The sequence below is a fragment of the Macaca fascicularis genome, chromosome 14, assembly GCF_037993035.2.
Source record: "Macaca fascicularis isolate 582-1 chromosome 14, T2T-MFA8v1.1".
In the NCBI taxonomy this organism is placed as follows: Eukaryota; Metazoa; Chordata; class Mammalia; order Primates; family Cercopithecidae; genus Macaca; species Macaca fascicularis.
Window position 1 is genome coordinate 46734534 of NC_088388.1, and position 18913 is coordinate 46753446.

Sequence of the window (18913 nt, forward strand, 5' to 3'; positions counted from 1 at the left end):
ATGAGTAGATTGCAAAAATTTTCTCCCATTTTGTAGGTTGCCTGTTCACTCTGAAGGTAGTTTCTTTTGCTGTGCAGAAGCTCTTTAGTTTAATTAGATCCCATTTGTCAATTTTGGCTTTTGTTGCCATTGCTTTTGGTGTTTTAGACATGAAGTCCTTGCCCATGCCTATGTCCGAAACTTCAGCAAAGTCTCAGGATACAAAATTAATGTGCAAACATCACAAGCATTCTTATACACCAGTAACAGACAAACAGAGAGCCAAATCATGAATGAACTTCCATTCACAATTGCTTCAAAGAGAATAAAATACCTAGGAATCCAACTTACAAGGGATGTAAAGGACCTCTTCAAGGAGAACTACAAACCACTGCTCAGTGAAATAAAAGAGGACACAAACAAATGGAAGAACATACCATGCTCATGGATAGGAAGAATCAATATCGTGAAAATGGCCATACTGCCCAAGGTAATTTATAGATTCAATGCCATCCCCATCAAGCTACCAATGAGTTTCTTCACAGAATTGGAAAAAACTACTTTAAAGTTCATATGGAACCAAAAAAGAGCCCACATCTCCAAGACAATCCTAAGTCAAAAGAACAAAGCTGGAGGCATCACACTACCTGACTTCAAACTATACTACAAGGCTACAGTAACCAAAACAGCATGGTACTTGTACCAAAACAGAGATATAGACCAATGGAACAGAACAGGGTCCTCAGAAATAATACCACACATCTACAGCCATCTGATCTTTGATAAACCTGAGAAAGCAAGAAATGGGGAAAGGATTCCCTATTTAATAAATGGTGCTGGGATAATTGGCTAGCCATAAGTAGAAAGCTGAAACTGGATCCTTTCCTTACTCCTTATATGAAAATTAATTCAAGATGGATTAGAGACTTAAATGTTAGACCTAATACCATAAAAACCCTAGAAGAAAACCTAGGTAATACTATTCAGGACATAGGCATGGACAAGGATTTCATTTCTGCAATTTTCATTGTGATAAAAGGAATTCCTGTCCACAACCCTAAACTCATATTTATACATGTTTCCTACCTGATGGTATCAAAAAGGAAGTTTCCTTATTAATCTCTCAGACTATGTTCCCCTGAAACCATATTCCCTTCTATGACTGGAGGCATTACTGAAGTTAGGAGCTCGATTCTGAATAAGTGAGTTCTGTTATCTCTACATTCCATTGAATTATCAGATATGAAGCAAAATAATGTCATTAGAGACAGACTCTCTCTTCATAAAAACACTCTCACAAATTGGTTTTATGAAAAGGCTAAATCTTACAATAGCACTCAGTCTATAGTCTAACATCACACCAATGCACAATTCCTGAAAGCATTTTCTAGAGATCCTGCAGGTGCTTAGGTCACAGGCATTGCAGAACTACCTACTACCACTACCTTGCATTCCTGCAGAAGAAGCCCTTGCCTCCAGGCAAACCCAGTTCAGCTTCTAGAAATCCCAGCATACAGAGGGAAGAATGTGCAAGTGCTAGAATGGGAAGAACACTGGACCTGGTTTCAGGGATTTGGGATTCTCAAGCTGACTGCATGGCCAACATGGGTCGCATGCTTATTCCAGGCAAACCAAGCAGAAGTGAGGTTATGGGATTGCCCCAGTCTGAAACTGTGCCATTTGTGCATTTGTGCTCAGGTATCTCTTTTCAGAACATGTGGGTAAAGTGTGACTTTACCATAACCGTGGACTGAAGATAACTAGTGTTGAGATCCAGGTTGCCTGAGAAATTTATGTCACTACACAGTGACTATAATCTCAGTAAGCGTGTGTTCTTCCCACCTATGTGGAAGAGACCTAGAATCCAAAGAGACTGCTCTGATGCTTGTTCTGTATGAAAGTGTGGTATCAGTTGGGCACAATTAGTGTCAATGTTATCATTGCTGGCTATAGACATAGATGACATTTGTTTGCTGTTATCTAGCAGTTACAGCAGAGCATAGAAGAAGAAATCTCAATGCTCATGCCCATCATATCGGTTCAATTATTCTGGAGCTTTGCAGGATGCAAACACAGGGAAGGAGAGCAGAGACAGAGTAGATCTCATTCCTGAGTGTGTGTGTAGAAGTGAGTGGATCATGGAAGGCTTCATGTAATAGGTAGAATTTTAACTGATGACTACAATTGATCTAGCATTATTATTATAATTATACCCTCTGTAAATTTTGCCAGTCACTTAAATTTTTATATTGGGCAAGGAGAGGTAAATAGGATCTGGACAGATGGAAATGGGAGAAGAGATAATTTACAGTGGCACTGTTAATAAAAGCATAGAGTTTTTTAGGGAATGGTGAATAATTCACACCAGAGTTTTATTCCTTGTGTCACCCCACATATTTGGTCATGATGGCAAGATCCCTCTTAAATAGAATCACAAGACTGGAGTGCTCTGAATAATGAGCATTATCTTTTGTGGTCTTGAAGTGATAGAGCTTGATGTTAGTTTTATGATATTTGTAGGAATGAACTCTATAATAACGTAAAGTCCAGAGAGGGCCAGGCAAGTCAGACCAACAGGACATGCCACAAAGTCAATGCCTTGTTCTCCTTACCCTCCTCACTGGGATACGTCCAGTCCTCCAGGGCCAGAAGGCACAGATAAAACAATTAAAAAATTAAAATAATAATAATAAAACAGGTGGGGGTTAGGGGAGAAGAGAGAAGCAATGGAATGCAGTCCCTTCTCTGGAGCAGCATTTTTACCTACAAAACGCCCATACTGGGAGTAGGGGAGATAGTTAATCTTTGAATTAAATTCAACATTTTATTTGTCACATAAAAATTCAAATCTAAACTCTGCATAGCCTTGATATGGATGTCCAAAAATTCCTATTCAAATTCTGTGTCACCATGCAACTCTTTTGTAACGTAATATTTATAGTGACTTGAAATTTAGTTTAATATTCCTGTTTTAATGCTGCTACACATGTGACAGAATAATACATACCAAACTCAGACGTTCTGAAGTTGAAGACAGTTGTCGTTCCCATTCCAGGTGTGCAGGCACCCTTGCCTTCTTATCAAAGATATGTGTAATTATTGGTGAGAGTAAAGATGTAAGATTCAGCCTTAAATTATATCTGTAAAATGTATGTATTTATTTTTAAGAGTTATTAGAAACAAATATGATAAAATTTTAATATGTGCTTAATTTTGTGTTGGGTGTATGAATGCTAATTATATTACCTTCTAGCCTATGTGCCTGGTTTACAAACTTCCTTCCAGCATACCCCATGTCCTCATTCTTGGTAACTTCAACATCCATAAAGGTAGTCCATACAAGGAGGAGGCATTTCAGTTGTTTTTAAGTTTTCATTCTGAATTAACTGTAGACTATGAAGAAGTTACTAAAATGGTACAGAGAGTTCCTGGATGCCCATCACCCAACCTATAGCAATACTGACATGTTAAGTAAATGTAGCACCAAAACCAGGAAATTGACATTGGTACTATCTAATTATCTACATTACAAATCTTATGAGATTTCACCAAATATCTACAGTACATTGTTACCAAATTTTACCAGTGTTTGCATGCACTCATTTTTGGAGTGATGTATTCCTCTATGTTTCATTGCATAATATTTTGTCACATGTGTAGATTCATAAACACAATCACATTGAATATAGAAGTGTTTCTTCACCACAGAAGAATTTCCTTGGGCTCCTGCTACTGTCACACCCACAGTTTGTTTCTTCCCAAACCCCTCTAATCATTGTCATTTCAAAAGTGTTACTAAATGGAATCATACTGCATCTAATCTTTTGACTTTGGCTTTTTAAATTCAGCATAATGTCCTCAAGATCCACCCAACTTTTTGCAGGTATCAATAGCTTATATCTGATTTATTTTTTAACTGCTGAATAGTGTTCCATTGTATGGATGTACTATGCTTCGTTTCACCAATCATAAGCGAAAGGACTTTGCTGTTTTTTCTATTGTGGCACTTATAAATAAAACAAATATAAACATATGTGTATAGATATTTAAGTGAACAAAGTTTTCCAGTTTCTTGGATAAATTTAATGGCTGAATTGCTGGATTGTATGAAAATGCAAAAGGATTTTCCAGAGTAGCTCTACTATTTTGCTTTCTCACTGGCAGTGTATGAGACCTCCAATTCCTTCAAATCTCAGCCAATATTTAAAACTATCAGCATTTTATATTTTAGCTATATTAAGAGGGTAGACTGGTATCTCATTGTAGTTTTTATTTATTGCCCTAAACATTAGTGACGTTGAGCATCTTTTTATGTGTTTATTCATCATGCATATATGTCCTTGCTGAAGCATATGTTCATCTTTTGCCCTGGTTGAATCGAGCTCTCCACTAACTTCATGCCTGTTCCCATAGCACAGAGTGTGGCTGGAGCTCAACACACAACCATGCCTAGCAGTTTCACTGTACATTTATGACCTTGAGCCTGAAGTATTCACTTATATCTCCTGAACAGTCATGTGACATTTCCATAATTGCTTCTCACTCTCCAAAGGAAAATCTTCACGCCATCTTCTCTCTCCTGAAACTGCCTACTTTTTTTTTTTTAAATCTCTGTCAGATGATGCTCTTCTGAGAATTACTCAATCTCCCCAGAGCGAACCTACCTGCCCATCTGCCTCTGAGCACATCTCTCTGTATTTTCTCTCATGCCAGGAAATGGGCTCTGCAAATTCCTGTTTGAAACCACCCTTTCCATTTGTGCAGTTTCCCCTGTTCCCTCCCTAGAAACATTTCATAGCATTATTACTTCTCCCTTCTGCATCTTCAATGTTTCCTTCTCTAATGGATCCTTCCACTGTAATTGAAACACCGCATCCTATTCTTGGCTTAAAACACCATCTAAGCAACCATTCATCTCTATCCACAGCCTGACCTGTCTTCTTTCCTTTGGGAAAAAAAATATTCTCCAAAAAGTTTTCTGTACTCATTGTCTTCATTTTTTCATCCTACCTCAATCTTCTCATATCTCTATCTCCCTCTCTTAGCTAGATCATTAAATTTATGTTTTTCGTTTGAAAATTTATTTGTGACATGATAATAAAGTCAAAACTTTAAAAAATAATCTTTAAATGCATGTGCTGAAAACTGTCATTCTCATTTTAGACCCTCAGGCATCCTTGCCTTGTTAACAAAGACATATCCTATTATACTCAGTAATAAGTTTATATTAATTCACAAATATTTAATAAAAACAACTATATATTTTTTGTCATACAATATATACATTGGCATGCGTTCTTTTTAAAAAATCTAACAAATTCTGGAGGGCCTTTTATATTAGGTTTGTTGTTCTTTCTGTGCAGCTACAGAGTATTCTATTGCATAGATAGACCATAATTTTTACAGTGTTGGTGGCCATTTTGGCTGTTACCAGTCTTGTACTGTAAATAACACTGCATTCATTAACTTAGTATGTAGATCCTTTGAACATGCACAAATATATCTCTAAGATAAATTCCTAGATGAGGAATTACAGAGAGAAAAGGACGCTACTTTATATATGCTTACATATGTTGAAAATTGCCTTCACTGGAAGTTATATCCATCTGCATCCTCAGCAGAAATGAGTGAGGGTACCTGATGCCACTCCATCCCCACACCATAAGCTATCAAACTTTATGGCCTTTTATATTTTGGTAAGTAAAATATAACTCTGTAATTTTAAGTGGCATGTTTTTTATTATGAGTTGCAGTTCTCCTCTTTCCATAGTTTAGGAGCCATTTTTATTTTCTAGAAATTGTGAATCATGACAAAGTTATTTTCCTATTAGCTTTTTGGATTTTGAATTATTAATATCATTTTAGAAAACTTTTTATCAGTAGAGAAAATTTATACTTTGGCTATAACATATATTACCAACAAATCTCCCTGTTTATTTATTTAATTTGATTAATTTATTAATTTATCTTTTGGGATGGAATCTCGCTCTGTCACCCAGGCTGGAGTGCAGAGGCGGGATCTTGGCTCACTGCAACTTTCGCCTGTCGGGTTCAATCCATTCTCTTGCTCAGCCTTTTGAGCAGCTGGGATTACAGGCATGCGTCACCACACTCGGCTAATTTTTGTATTTTTAGTAGAGACTAGGTTTCACCAAGTTGGCCAGGCTGGTTTCATACTCCTGACCACAGGTGATCTGACCGCCTTGGCCTTCCAAAGTGCTGGGATTACAGGGGTGAGTCACCATGCCTGGCCACAGTTTATTTGCATTTTGATTATGATGGTTCATGTCATGCTAAACATAGCTTTTGGTTTTGAGGGTTTTGTTGTGTTGTTGTTGTTATTTTGTTTGTCATGTGAAAAGGTCTGACTCTATCAGCCAGGCTGGAGTGCAGTGATGTGATGTCAGCTCACTGTGACCTCCGCAGCCTGGGCTCAAGCCGTCCTCCCACCCCAACGTCCCGAGTAGCTGGGACGACAGACATGCACCACCACACCTGGCTAGTTTTGTAGAGACAGGTTTTCACCATGTTGCCCAGGATGGTCTACAACTTGTGAGTGCAAGCGATCCACTCACCTCAGCCTCCCAAAGTACTGGGATTATAGGAGGGGGCCATCAGCCGGCATTCTTTTTGTCTTTTCTAATATTTTATTTTATGTCTTCTGAATTGTATCCTATAACTGAAAGTCTTTTTCCACTTTGATTTAAAAACTATTTGGCTATGGCTCCTCTAGGTAATTCCATTTTCGTTATAAAATTTTAAGTAGTGTATTTTGATTTATTCTCAAATCATATATAAAGTATGTTTCAACTTTATTTTTTTTCTCACAGTAACTCAGTTGTCCTAATCCCATTCATTGAATAGTGCCTGGTTTACACACTACTTTGATATACAACCTTTATCATAATAGGCATACATTGATGATATTGCAAGTCTTCATCCATCACTGTAATACAGCAAATATTACAATAAAGTGAATCACATGAATTTTTGGTGTCCTGGTACATGTAAAAATTATACTTACACTGTATTGTAGTCTATTGAGTGCGCAATGGCATTATGTCTAAAGCAATCTACATGCATTACTTAAAAAATACTTTTTTACTAGGAAATCGTAACCATTATCAGAACCTTTGTTAGCCAAATGCTTTGCTGCTGGAGGGTCTTGCTTGATATTGATGACTGGTGAGGTGGCTGCTGAAGGTAAGACTGGCTGTACCAATATCTTAAAATAAGGCAACAGTGAAGTTTGCCACATCGATTGACTCATCCTTTTATGAAAGATTTTAATGTAGCATGCAATGCTATTTGATAGCATTTTATACACAGTAGAACTTCCCTTAAAACGGAAGTCAGTTCTCTCAAACCTTGCCACTGTTTTTATCAAGGAAGTTGAACAAGATGGAATGTGATGGGAGAGGCTTATATATATTGGATATGGGACAGAGGCCAAGAATCATCTCAGGTAGGGTTTGTGTCTCCAATACCTCTGGCCGCTGATTTGTCCATAGTCCTCAAACAGGAAATAACAAGTCTGTCCAGCATCTTCATAAGCCTGGATTGACCACCAGTTTTGAGTCCAGCTCTTGTAGGCATCTCCTGAATTAAGCAACACAGAAGGGTCTTCTGAAGTCACTGAATCCCAGAAAGGCTCTCCACCTTTAGCACAAGGGAAGTCTTCACCGCTGGACAAAAGAGAAAAAGATAAGGGTAAGTACCAGAAACACTCTTCTTCCATAGTCAGTTATGGTTTTTCCTATAAGATCGTTTCTGTGTTTCCACCTAGGTGCTACAGGCAGGGGATCATGAGCTTGTTTCAAGAAAAGACAGGAGACATGAAGTTTCCTTCTGGAAACAGTGCTGCCAACTCAGACTGTGTTGAGCTTCAACTGGGATCCCCGCTTCTGATTTATCTCCCCATATCACCTCCTTTATTTCAATCACTGAATCTGTCCTCATGGAGAGAATGCTGCCTCTCACATTCATTTAAGGAGCAAGGGGACATGCAGGCATTGCTTCATAGAGTTGAACTGCTGTAGAAGCAGGTTTTGTTGTTTTGCTTACTTTTCTAAATTTTTCTTCCTTGCCTGTCTGGAAAGGTTCAAGGAAGAAACAGACAGTCCCAACTGAAATGATTGAGGAGTGTTTCATGAGGGAAGTATTTACAAAGATGCACAGGGTTAAGGGAAAGAGACAATGCATGGGTCAGAACCCTAAGCAGCAATGCATAGGGGAGCACTAAGTCCTCCCCTAGGCTGAAAGGGACAGGGAAGGAGCAGTTACCATTGTCGCCATAGCCATAGCTGTAGCCATAGAGGTGGGAGAGCACCAGCAGGCAGGTGGAGAAGCCTTGCACGGCCAACACAAAGCCACACAGCCTGATAAGATTTGGATCTGTGTCCCCTTCTAAATCTCATGTTGATTGTAACTCCCAGTACTGGAGGGAGGGCCTGGTGGGAGGTGATTGGATTGTGGGGACGGTTTCACATGAATGGTATAAACACCATCCCCCTTTGGTATTGCTGTAGTGATAGTGAGTGAATTCTCATGAAATCTAGTTGTTTAAAAGTGTGTAGCACCTCCCTCTCTCTGTATTGCTCTTGCTCTCACCGTGTGAGATGCCTCTCTCTTCCTTGGACTTTCACCATGATTGGAAGCTTCCTGAGGCCTCCCCAGAAGCAGAAGCTGCTATGCTTCCTGTATAGCCTATAGAGCAATGAGCCAATTAAACCTGTTTTCTTCATAAACTTGCCAGTCTCGGTATTTCATTATAGCAATGTGAGAATGAACTCATACACAGGCAGAGAGCCAGGAGGTGGAAATCCGAAGTTGCTCTCCTGCCATCCTCCAGTCTCCTGCTGGTGTGTCCCAGTGTCACAATTCCACCAGAAGCTAGAATTAAAATGAGTCCCAGTGATGTGGGACATAAAAGCCACTCTGTTGGGATGTCAAATGGGACAGAAAAGAATGGAAAGCAAAACCTCATAGCAAAAGAGACGATCCCTCTCACCATCTTATATCATCCTAATTACTGGGCATTCTCTGTCTAAAGGTGATTGATTTCTTTCTCATTTTAGTTCTATAGGACTACTTTAATGTTTGGCATGTCTTTCTCTACTGTCACTTCTATGCAGAAATGGTTGCATTCATCAAAAATGCATAGAAAATAAAATGTAATTTAAAAAAGAGAGAACTTTTTTTGGGGTTTGGAATATAAGTTTGGTGGCTCTAATAAAGAATGAAGTAGAAATATCTTAAACAAGAAGGTACAATCGTGCCTCTGGGTCTCTAGGTTCTGAATCTGCAGATTCAGCAAACCACAGGTGGAAATTATTTTTAAAATAAGTTTATGGCAGAGGTATGCATGTACTGAACAGGTACAAACTTGTTTTTCCTTGTCATTACTTCCAAAAAAAGTATAGTAAAACAAGAATTTACATAGCAATTGTATTTTTTCAGTTATTCTAAATAACTTAGAAATGATTTAATGTATCTGGGAGAAAGAGCATAAGGTGTGTACAAATATTGCATCTTTTTATGTAAGGAAATTGAGTATCTGCATATTTCGGTGTGTTCTGGGGTTCCAGAAGCAAGCATCAGTGAATACCCAGAGATGACTATCTGTGAGATCTGAGCTGGAAACTCCAAGGCATCATACATCAGAATTCCAAAACTGCAGCTCCCCAGTCCCCAGGGAGGTGCCCTCATCCTTGTGATCCTACATGGTTCACAGCCACATTAGCATTCCAGCGTGATAGAAAAGGGTGGAGGAAAGGAGGAACTTTGCTCTTTTGATTGATTCTATGAGCCAGGACTTGCTTACCTCACTTTTGTGCACCTTTCATTGAACAGCACCTGGTTATACAATGGCACCCAGCATCAAGGAAAACCGGAATGTGGGTCCTTGTGCTGCCTTTAGACTTGCAGAATTATTATGTGACCAAAGAGGAAAATCAATATTTTGCTAGCAACCTAGCAGTCTCTTCAGCCCCTCACTGTCTCTGATTCTGTGCTCACATCAAGATTTTTCAGGAACTCCTCAGAAAGAATAAATGATGGGGCAGAGAACAGTACAGAAGTCTCATGCAGGGCTCCAGGGACCAGGGGTGGGTACTGGACCTGCTCTTCATGTTGTGATCACAGGAAAACACTTTAATACTCTAGGCCATGGCTTCATCTTATGTTATACGAGGATAATACCATAGATGGTCTTTAAGGAACACATGCTAAATGTTGGTGATACCACAGTGAAAAAGATAGGCATGACTTACGCCTTATGGAGCTTTGAGTTTCATAAGGAAGACAAACATATCATACCATAAATACAGATGGACAAAGTGTTTAGTGCCCTGAGTGTGGATAACAAGAGTGTGGATAACAGAGGTTCTCCTTTTCCTCCCATTTCCTTTTCGCGTCAATCAGGGTGGTGGCAGCTTGTCTCTCTAAGAGAGTTCATGATGGATGCACTCACTCCTGCTGCTCCTCTGTACCTCCCAGAGGAGGGTGTGTCTTCTTTCTACCTGAAGAGTTCCTGCCCATGTGCATTCTTGGGATTCCAGAGAAAAGGTGGCCTCTGATAGGCAAAAAGGAACTCCTGAATTTGTTCCTAAATGCCTTTCACTCTCCTCTATATTGTTCCCTATTTGATTTGCTTCTCCTTCTCTATCTGAAATTTGTTTAGGTTAGTTTTTTTTTTTAACCCATAATTTTGACTGCCAACTTGGATTTAACTTGAGAATCCCTCCTCTCCTTTATCCCCTCTAACATGTATAATCGACACAGAGTGGTGCTGTAAAGGGCTGGTCAAAGACTGGACCAGTCCTAGTCAGCCCTGTTGGGCTCAAATTCATACTATATAAATCCCAGAACGAATAATTCACTCTTTTTGTGTTCCAATGCATTCTTAGCCATATGGGAATAACACTCATTCTTACCTCCTAAGCTCTTCAGATAATGAAAAGAGACAATATCTTAAAAACTCTCAACAGCTGCTACTATTCAGATTAGACCCAATCTTCACTCTCCAGCTGAAATCTGCATGAATAGCTCTCTTACACTCCAAGACCTACACCCTCCTGTTTCACCTCATGGACATACAGATGTTTGCATCCTAAATAAGTAGTATATTTGGATTTATCTTCAAATCATATATAAAGTATGTTTCACCTTTATTTTATTTCTCACGGCAACTCAGTTGTCCTAATCCCATTCATTGAATAGTGCCTGTTTTACACACTACTTTGATATACAACCTTTATCACAATAGGCATACATTGATGATGTTGCAAGTCTTCTTCTATCACTGTAATACAGCAAATATTACAATAAAGTGAATCACATGAATTTTTGGTGTCCCAGTACATGTAAAAGTAACGAACCAAAGATCTCCTGAAAGAGAGAATGAAACAGGTTTACATTGTGTATACCCAGCAGAACACTTAGTAGTCCCCCATACATATTCCCACACTTCAGTTATGTCCTTCAGTTGCACTCAGACCTCACCCTCACTTACTCTTTCCTCTGCTCTATTGCTGAGCAGTTCAGCTCAGACCTATACCTTACACAAATATTCTGTACAGTTGCCTGTCCGTCCTGTGGCCTATCTGGTACCGCTGCCGCCGCACCACACACCTGTCAGTGGTCGTGTGTGTCCTGCTCTGGGCTCTGTTCCTGCCGTGGAGCATCCTGGAGAGGGTGTTCTGTGGCTTCCTGCTTAGTGATGCTGATTCTGTTTGGTGTCAAACATCGGATTTCATCACAGTCGCGTGGCTGATTTTTTATGTGTGGTTCTCTACGGGTCCAGCCTGGTCCTGCTGGTCAGGATCCTCTGTGGATCCCGGAAGATGCCACTGACCAGGCTGTACATGACCATCCTGCTCACAGTGCTGGTCTTCCTCCTCTGCGGCCTGCCCTTCGGTATTCAGTTTTTCCTATTTTTATAGAACCACATGGATTTGGGAGTCTTATATATTGTCACGTTCATCTAGTTTCCATTTTACTTTCTTCTCTTAACAGCAGTGCCAACCCCATCATTTACTTCTTCATGGGCTGCTTTAGGCAGCGTCACAATAGGCAGAACCTGAAGCTGGTTCTCCAGAGGGCTCTGCAGGACATGCCTGAGGTGGATGAAGGTGGAGGGCGGCTTCCTGAGGAAACCCTGGAGCTGTCGAGAAGCAGATCAGAGCAGTGAGGAAGAGCCTCTGCCCTGTCAGTCAGACGGGACTTTGAGACCAACACTGCTCTGCCACCCTTGACAATTATATGTGTTTTTCTTAGCGTTGCACCTCAGGAATGTCTCAGTGGTTCCTCAAGGTCTTCAAATTGATTTTTATCTAATCTGACAGTTGCAGTTTTCAACCATAGGAAGCATTAGTCTGATAATACAATGTTTAGATTCTCCTTGATATTGCCAATATATTTTTCCTGTTATCTTGCATTGAATCTTTCTTGCTGAACACTTTTTCTGCAATTACCTGGTATTGAAAGTAGTTCCTGTCCAAAACCTTAAAACTCTACCTTATACTTGTTTCCTACCTGATTATATCGAAAGGGAAGATTCCTTATTAATGTCTCAGTCTATATTCCCCTGAAAATCATGTTCCCTTCTATGACTGGAGGCATTACGACAGTTGGAAGCTCAATTCTAAAAAAATGAGTTCTGCTATCTCTACGTCCATTGTATTTTCAGATATAGAGCAAAATAATGTACTTAGAGACAAACTCTCTCTTCATAAAAAACAGTCTAGAAAATTGGTTTTATGAAAAGTCCTCTGCTGTAATTGTCCACAGCATGGTGACACATTGACCTTGGTTTCTAGTGAAGACAACCATGGCCCCTTCCCTTTGAGACTTTGAGAACTGGTAAGTTCTAATTTAGCTCTTCCTGGACTAAGAGACCAGTGAGGAGCTAATAAATATGCCCCACCAGTTCCATTTAGGCCACTGAAAACTTCAATATTGGTTTCAAAGTGGAAATTATCTGGAAAACCATTTATTCTTCAGATACTTTCACCTGTAGAATTCTTCATTCTTCCAGGTTTTGTACAAATTGTTCTGGGTATAACTTTCAGTCAGTTTTATGGCTGTTAACATAAGAAGCAACACTGAAAACATCTGACCTTTCCATGCTAATGTCAATTATAGTATCTGGATAATAACTTACAGTTGGTATAGAATTCTAATACATGAATTCTGGAATTCATGGATGAACCTGGAAACATTGTGCTAAGGGAAATAAGCCAGACCAAAGAACAATATTGTACGTTCAAATTTTATGAGGTATCAAAACTAGGAAATTCTTGAACACAGAAAACAAATTAGGAGGATCCTGGTGCTGGATGATGGAAAGAATGTGTAGCCATTATTGAACGAGCACAGACGTTCGGTGTGGAATAATGCAAAGTTGTTAAAACGGACAGTGGTAACAGTTACAACTTATTTTGAATGTACTTAATGACACTGAATTGTACACTTTAAATCATTATAGTTAGAAAGTGTATGTTATGTAAATTTTAACACAATTAAAAACAGTTAATTATGGAAATGGGATCAGTACAAAATTCAGGACTATGCTCCACCAGTGGTTATCCCTTCCACAGATAACTCAAGCAGACAGAAGAGACCACCAAGAGAAGATGTGACATCACAGTGGACTGTGTGCTGCTCACAGACAGTGAGGCTGCCCCTCAGATTGACCCTCACTGAGGGGAGCTGACAAGTGCAATTTGAGTATGCAGGAGGCAGTACAAAGTAGCTATGAAAGTAATAAATAGGTATATAGTTTTCAATTTGTCCAACAAAATTTATTGGTGGCTCTTCTCACATTATTCACAATGTTGAATTCAAGTCCCCTCAGTCCAGATCCATTGCTCTTCCAGCCCCAGCATTCTGCTGATGCTGAATCCCATCTGTTCACCCTCAATTTCCAAATGCTGTAGGAGGACTTGGCTGTAGGTGAGGGTTTCCTACAGGTCGAGGAAGCAGAAAGCCAGTGTTTGCAGCCAATGCTCCATGCCAAGAGCTTTGATGTGATGTCTTTAGTTCAGATCGAGGTTATTGGGAGAGTCCACTCAGGGAGTTTTGGCTAAAGATGTTGTCTATCATGGGGAATTCTGTAGAGAATTTTCACCTAGCAGTTGAATCAAATAATTTTGTTTCTAACTTGGAAACCTGCTTATTTTGATGTTAGTGAAATTCTTTTTCTTTTGACAGAAGAAAACTTCAGCTTTATGAAAGCTTAGATTCTGTCCCTGAAGCCCAATCTGAACTCACTTGACCTCAGCATTACTCAACTACAGCACTTACAACAGTGTACTTGAATTATCTGTCCTCACTTCTTTCTCTTCAACCGTACTGTGAGGTCTTTTAAAGCAAGGACTGTGTCTTTGAATTTCTAGTGCAACAGAGTAGGTGTGCAATTTAGAAGATGCTTGGTAAATATTTCTCTCAAGTAGCTCCCGCCTGAAAATCACAGGTTCATCCAACATCTTGCAAAGGCTGGCTCAGTCACCAGGTCTCACTGGAACTCGTATAGGCACCTCCCACTTAATAGAGTGTCCTCTGCAGTTGGTCATTCTGAGAACAGCTGTTCCTTTTCGTTGAAGGTCTGCTCACTGCCTCTGGGAAGAAGAATGGAGGGGATGTGGGAGTCTACTCATGATCTGCCTTCTTTCCAAGGTCAATGATATCATTTCCTCTTGGTTTCATATCAAGGAGGAGCATGCAGGGCATCCAGGAGTGTTCTCCAGAAAGTGAGAAAATACATGAAAGTCTCTCTTGGCACTTTTTGGGAAGCTTCCACTCATAACTATATTTTAGGCATGAATTCAACAAACATTGAATTCTAATTCATCAGGCACCGTGCTAATTCTACATAAAAGCAACAGCTTTTAAATAAGTCTCTGACTAATACATTCTATGTCTATAACCAATCCTTTCCATTTCTTGAAGAAAATATATTGATGGATGCCGAGAAAATGCTGAGCCTTTGTGGCCATTCACTGATGCTCTAGTACACCTGGGCTCAAGGACACTGAGTCATCACAATCACAAGAACCAATTGGATCTGTTTCTTGTCCTGCTTTGCCAATTAAACTTCTCTGTATAATTACCTAATTTATCAAAATACAGCACAGATCAATGAAAAAATAGTGTGAAAGAAGAACTGCAGTTTCCATAAAAACTAATGTGAACACTCAAATGGAAAATAAAAGCAGGCTCCAAATTATTGTTAGTTTAGTAGATGTAAGTCTTCCAACTCTACAAAATTAAGCAAAAATGAGAAATATGGAACGATTTGCTAGGACAGAATGCTATGTATCTGATGCTAAGATCTACAAATAAACTAATCTAAACCGCAAATCATAGACAATGATTGACAGATATACTTTCAGCCAGACAGAGTAGAATTCTATTTGCTGAATCCTACACAAACAAATGTTCCACAGTCTAGCTCTATTATAGTGAATGAATTCTGATAAAATTGAAATGTTCATATTACAAATGTATCATTTTTGTAAATACTGATTAACAGTCATTTTCAATTAATCTAGGCACTTGCATTCCTGAATATATCATTAAGTGGGCTTTTCATAGCAATATCTCTCACTTTTTCTACTGTTTATTGTATAAATACACACTGAGCATCATCTATTCTCTAGCTTGCATGCTAGACACTTGGGAGTCAAAGTAAACATACCCACATTCACAGAGTGCACAGCCTGTGAAGGAAGGACACTAGTGCAGGAAAGACTGCCTCCCAGTGTGACACATGCTATCCAAGTATTGTGTTTGTGGCTCAAAGGTGCTCAGAGGAGAGGGTATCTAAAAATTCCAAGTTATCTGGCTGCCATCCTGAAGAGGAATGCCACACCAAAGCACCCAGCTGAAGCAGAACAACATGATTTTAATAAATTAGAGAATGTTCACCAGGTGGATACTCATGGAAGGCAACAATCTTAGCAACAATTTTATAATTGATGACATCACAAAACTAATAGGCTGAATCTTACAACAACCCTCAGATGATAGTCCAACATCACACCAATGCACAATTCCTGAAAAGATTTTCAAGAGACCCTGCAGTTGCCTAGGCCACAGACATTGCAGAACTACCTACTACCATTACCCTGTGTTCTAGCAAAAGAAGCCCTTGCCTTCAGGCAAACCCAACTAATATCTAGAAATCCTAAGATGTGTAGGGAAGCAGGATATGCAAGTGCCAGAATGGGAAGAACCCTGGACCTGGTTTCAGGAATTTGGGATTCTCAAGCTGACTGCATGGCCAGCATGGATCACATGCTCATTCCAGGCAAATCAAGCAGAAGTGAGGTTATGGGATTGCCCCAGGCTGAAACTGTTTCATTTGTGCATTTGTGCTTATATATCTCTTTTCAGAATATGTGGGTAAGGTGTGATTTTACCACAACCATGGACTGAAGATAACTACTATTATGATCCTGACAGCCTGAGGACAGAAGATAACTACTGTTATGATCCTGACAGCCTGAGAAATTTACGTCTCTACACAGTGACTGTAATCACAGTAAGCGTATGTTCTTCTCACCTATGCGGCAGTGACCTAGAGTCTGAAAAGTCTGCCGAGATGCTTGTTCTGTAAGACGGTATGGTATCAATCAGGCCCCATTATTGTCAATGCATCAATGCTGGCTACAGATATAGATGACATTTGTTTGCTGTTATCTAGCAGTGACAGCAGAGTATAGAAGACGAAATCTCAATGCTCATGCCCATCATATTGGTCCAATTATTCTGGAGCTTTGCAGGATGCAAACACAAGGAAGGAGAGCAGAGACAGCAGATCTCATTCCTGAGTGTGTATGTAGAAGTGAGTGGATCATGGAAGGCTTCGTGTCATAGGTAGAATTTTAACTGATGACTACAACTGACCCAGCATTATTATTATAATTATACCCTCTGCAAATTTTGCCAGTCATGTAGATTTTTGTATTGGGCAAAGAGAGATAAATAGGATCCAACAGATGGAAATGGGAGAAGAGATAATTCACAGTGGCACTGTTAATAAAAGCCTAGAGTTTTTTAGGGAATGGTGAATAATTCATATATGAGTTTTATTCCTTGTGCCACCTCATGTATTTGGAATGGCAAGATCCCTCTTAAATAGAATCACAAGGCTGGAGTGCTCTGAATAATGAGCATTATCTTTTCTGGCCTTGAAGTGATAGGGCTTGCTGTTAGTTTTGTGATATTCATAGGAGTGAGCTCTATAATAATATAAGCCCAGAAAGGGCCAGGCAGGTCAGGCCAACAGGACAAATCAAAATCAATGCCCGGCTCTCCTTACTCTCCTCAAAGTGATATATCCTGACCTCCAGGGTCAGAAGACATGGATAAAAAAACACACGCACAAAAAAAACGTGTGGGGGTTGGGGAGAAGAGAGAAGCAATGAATGCAGCCCCTTCTCTGGAGCAGCATTTTTACCTACAGAAGGCCCACATTGGGAGTAAGGGAGATAGTTAATCTGTGAATTAAGTCAACATTGTAACTGTCACATAAAAATTCAAACCTAAATTCGGCATAGCTTGATATGGATATCCAAAAATTCCTATTCAAATTCTGTGTCACCTAGCACCTCTTTGTAACATAATATCTATAGTGTCTTGACATTTAGTTTAATTCTCCTGTTTTAACATCTTAGTACACATGTGAAAGAATAATACATATCAACCTCAGACATTCTGAAGTTGAAGAAAATTGTCATTTCCATTCTAGGTGTGCAGGCACCCTTGCCTTCTTATCAAAGACATGTACAATTATTGCTGAGAGTAGAGATGCATGATTCAGCCTTAAGTTGTGTCTGTGAAAGTGTATGTATTCATTTTAAGAGTTATTGGAAACAAATATGATAAAAATTTAACATGCACTTAATTTTGTGGAAGGTGTCTGTTAATGCTTACTACCTTATCTTCTAGCCTATGTGCCTGGTTTACAAACTTCCTTCCAGCATACCCCATGTCCTCATTCTTGGTGACTTCAATATCCATGGAGATAAGTCCATACAATGAACAGGCCTTTCAGTTGGTTTTTAAGTTTTTACTATGAATTAATTGTAGACTACGAAGAAGTTACGAAAGCAGTACAGTGAGTTCCTGTATGCCCATCACCCAACCTACAGCAATACTTACATATTAAATAAATGTATTGTCAAAACCAGGAAACTGACATTGATACCGTCTAATTATCTGCACCGCAAATCTTATCAGATTTCACCAAATAGCTACAGCACAATCTTACCAAATTTTACCAGTGTTTGCATGCACTCATTTTTGGAGTGAGATATTCCTCTATGTTTCATTCCATAACATTTTGTCACAGGTATAGATTCATAAACACAATCACATTGAACATAGAAGTGTTTCTTCATGACAGAAGAATTCCGTTGGGCTCCTCCTACTGTCACACACACAGTGTGCTTCTTCCCAAATCCCTCTAATCACTGATCTATTCTTCATGTCTGTAATTTCATCATTTCAAAAGTGTTACATAAATGGAATCATATGGTATCTAATCTTTTGACTTTGGGTTTTCTTATTCAGCATAATGTCCTCGAGATTCACCTGATATTTTCCAGCTACCAATAGTTTATTGCTGACTTTTTTATACTACTGAGTAGTATTCCATTGTATGGATGTACTATGCTTTGTTTCACTATTCACAAGTGGAAAGACATTGCTGTTTTTTTTTAACATGGCATTTATAAATAAAGTAGCTATACACATATATGTACAGACTTTTTTATTTTACTTTAAGTTCTGGGATACATGTGCATAATCTGCAGGTTTCTAACATAGGTATGCATCTGCCATGGTGGTTTGCTGCACCTATCAACCCATCATCTAGGTTTTAAGCCCTGCATGCATTAGGTATATGTCATAATGATTTCCCTCCCCTTGA

At 39.2% G+C, this 18913-nt stretch overlaps 1 pseudogene; it reads left to right on the forward strand.

The window, feature by feature from the left end:
• The first annotated feature begins 1583 nt into the window (after positions 1–1583).
• On the forward strand, positions 1584–12169 carry LOC102121396 (mas-related G-protein coupled receptor member X3-like; annotated as a pseudogene).
• The last annotated feature ends 6744 nt before the right edge of the window (positions 12170–18913 follow it).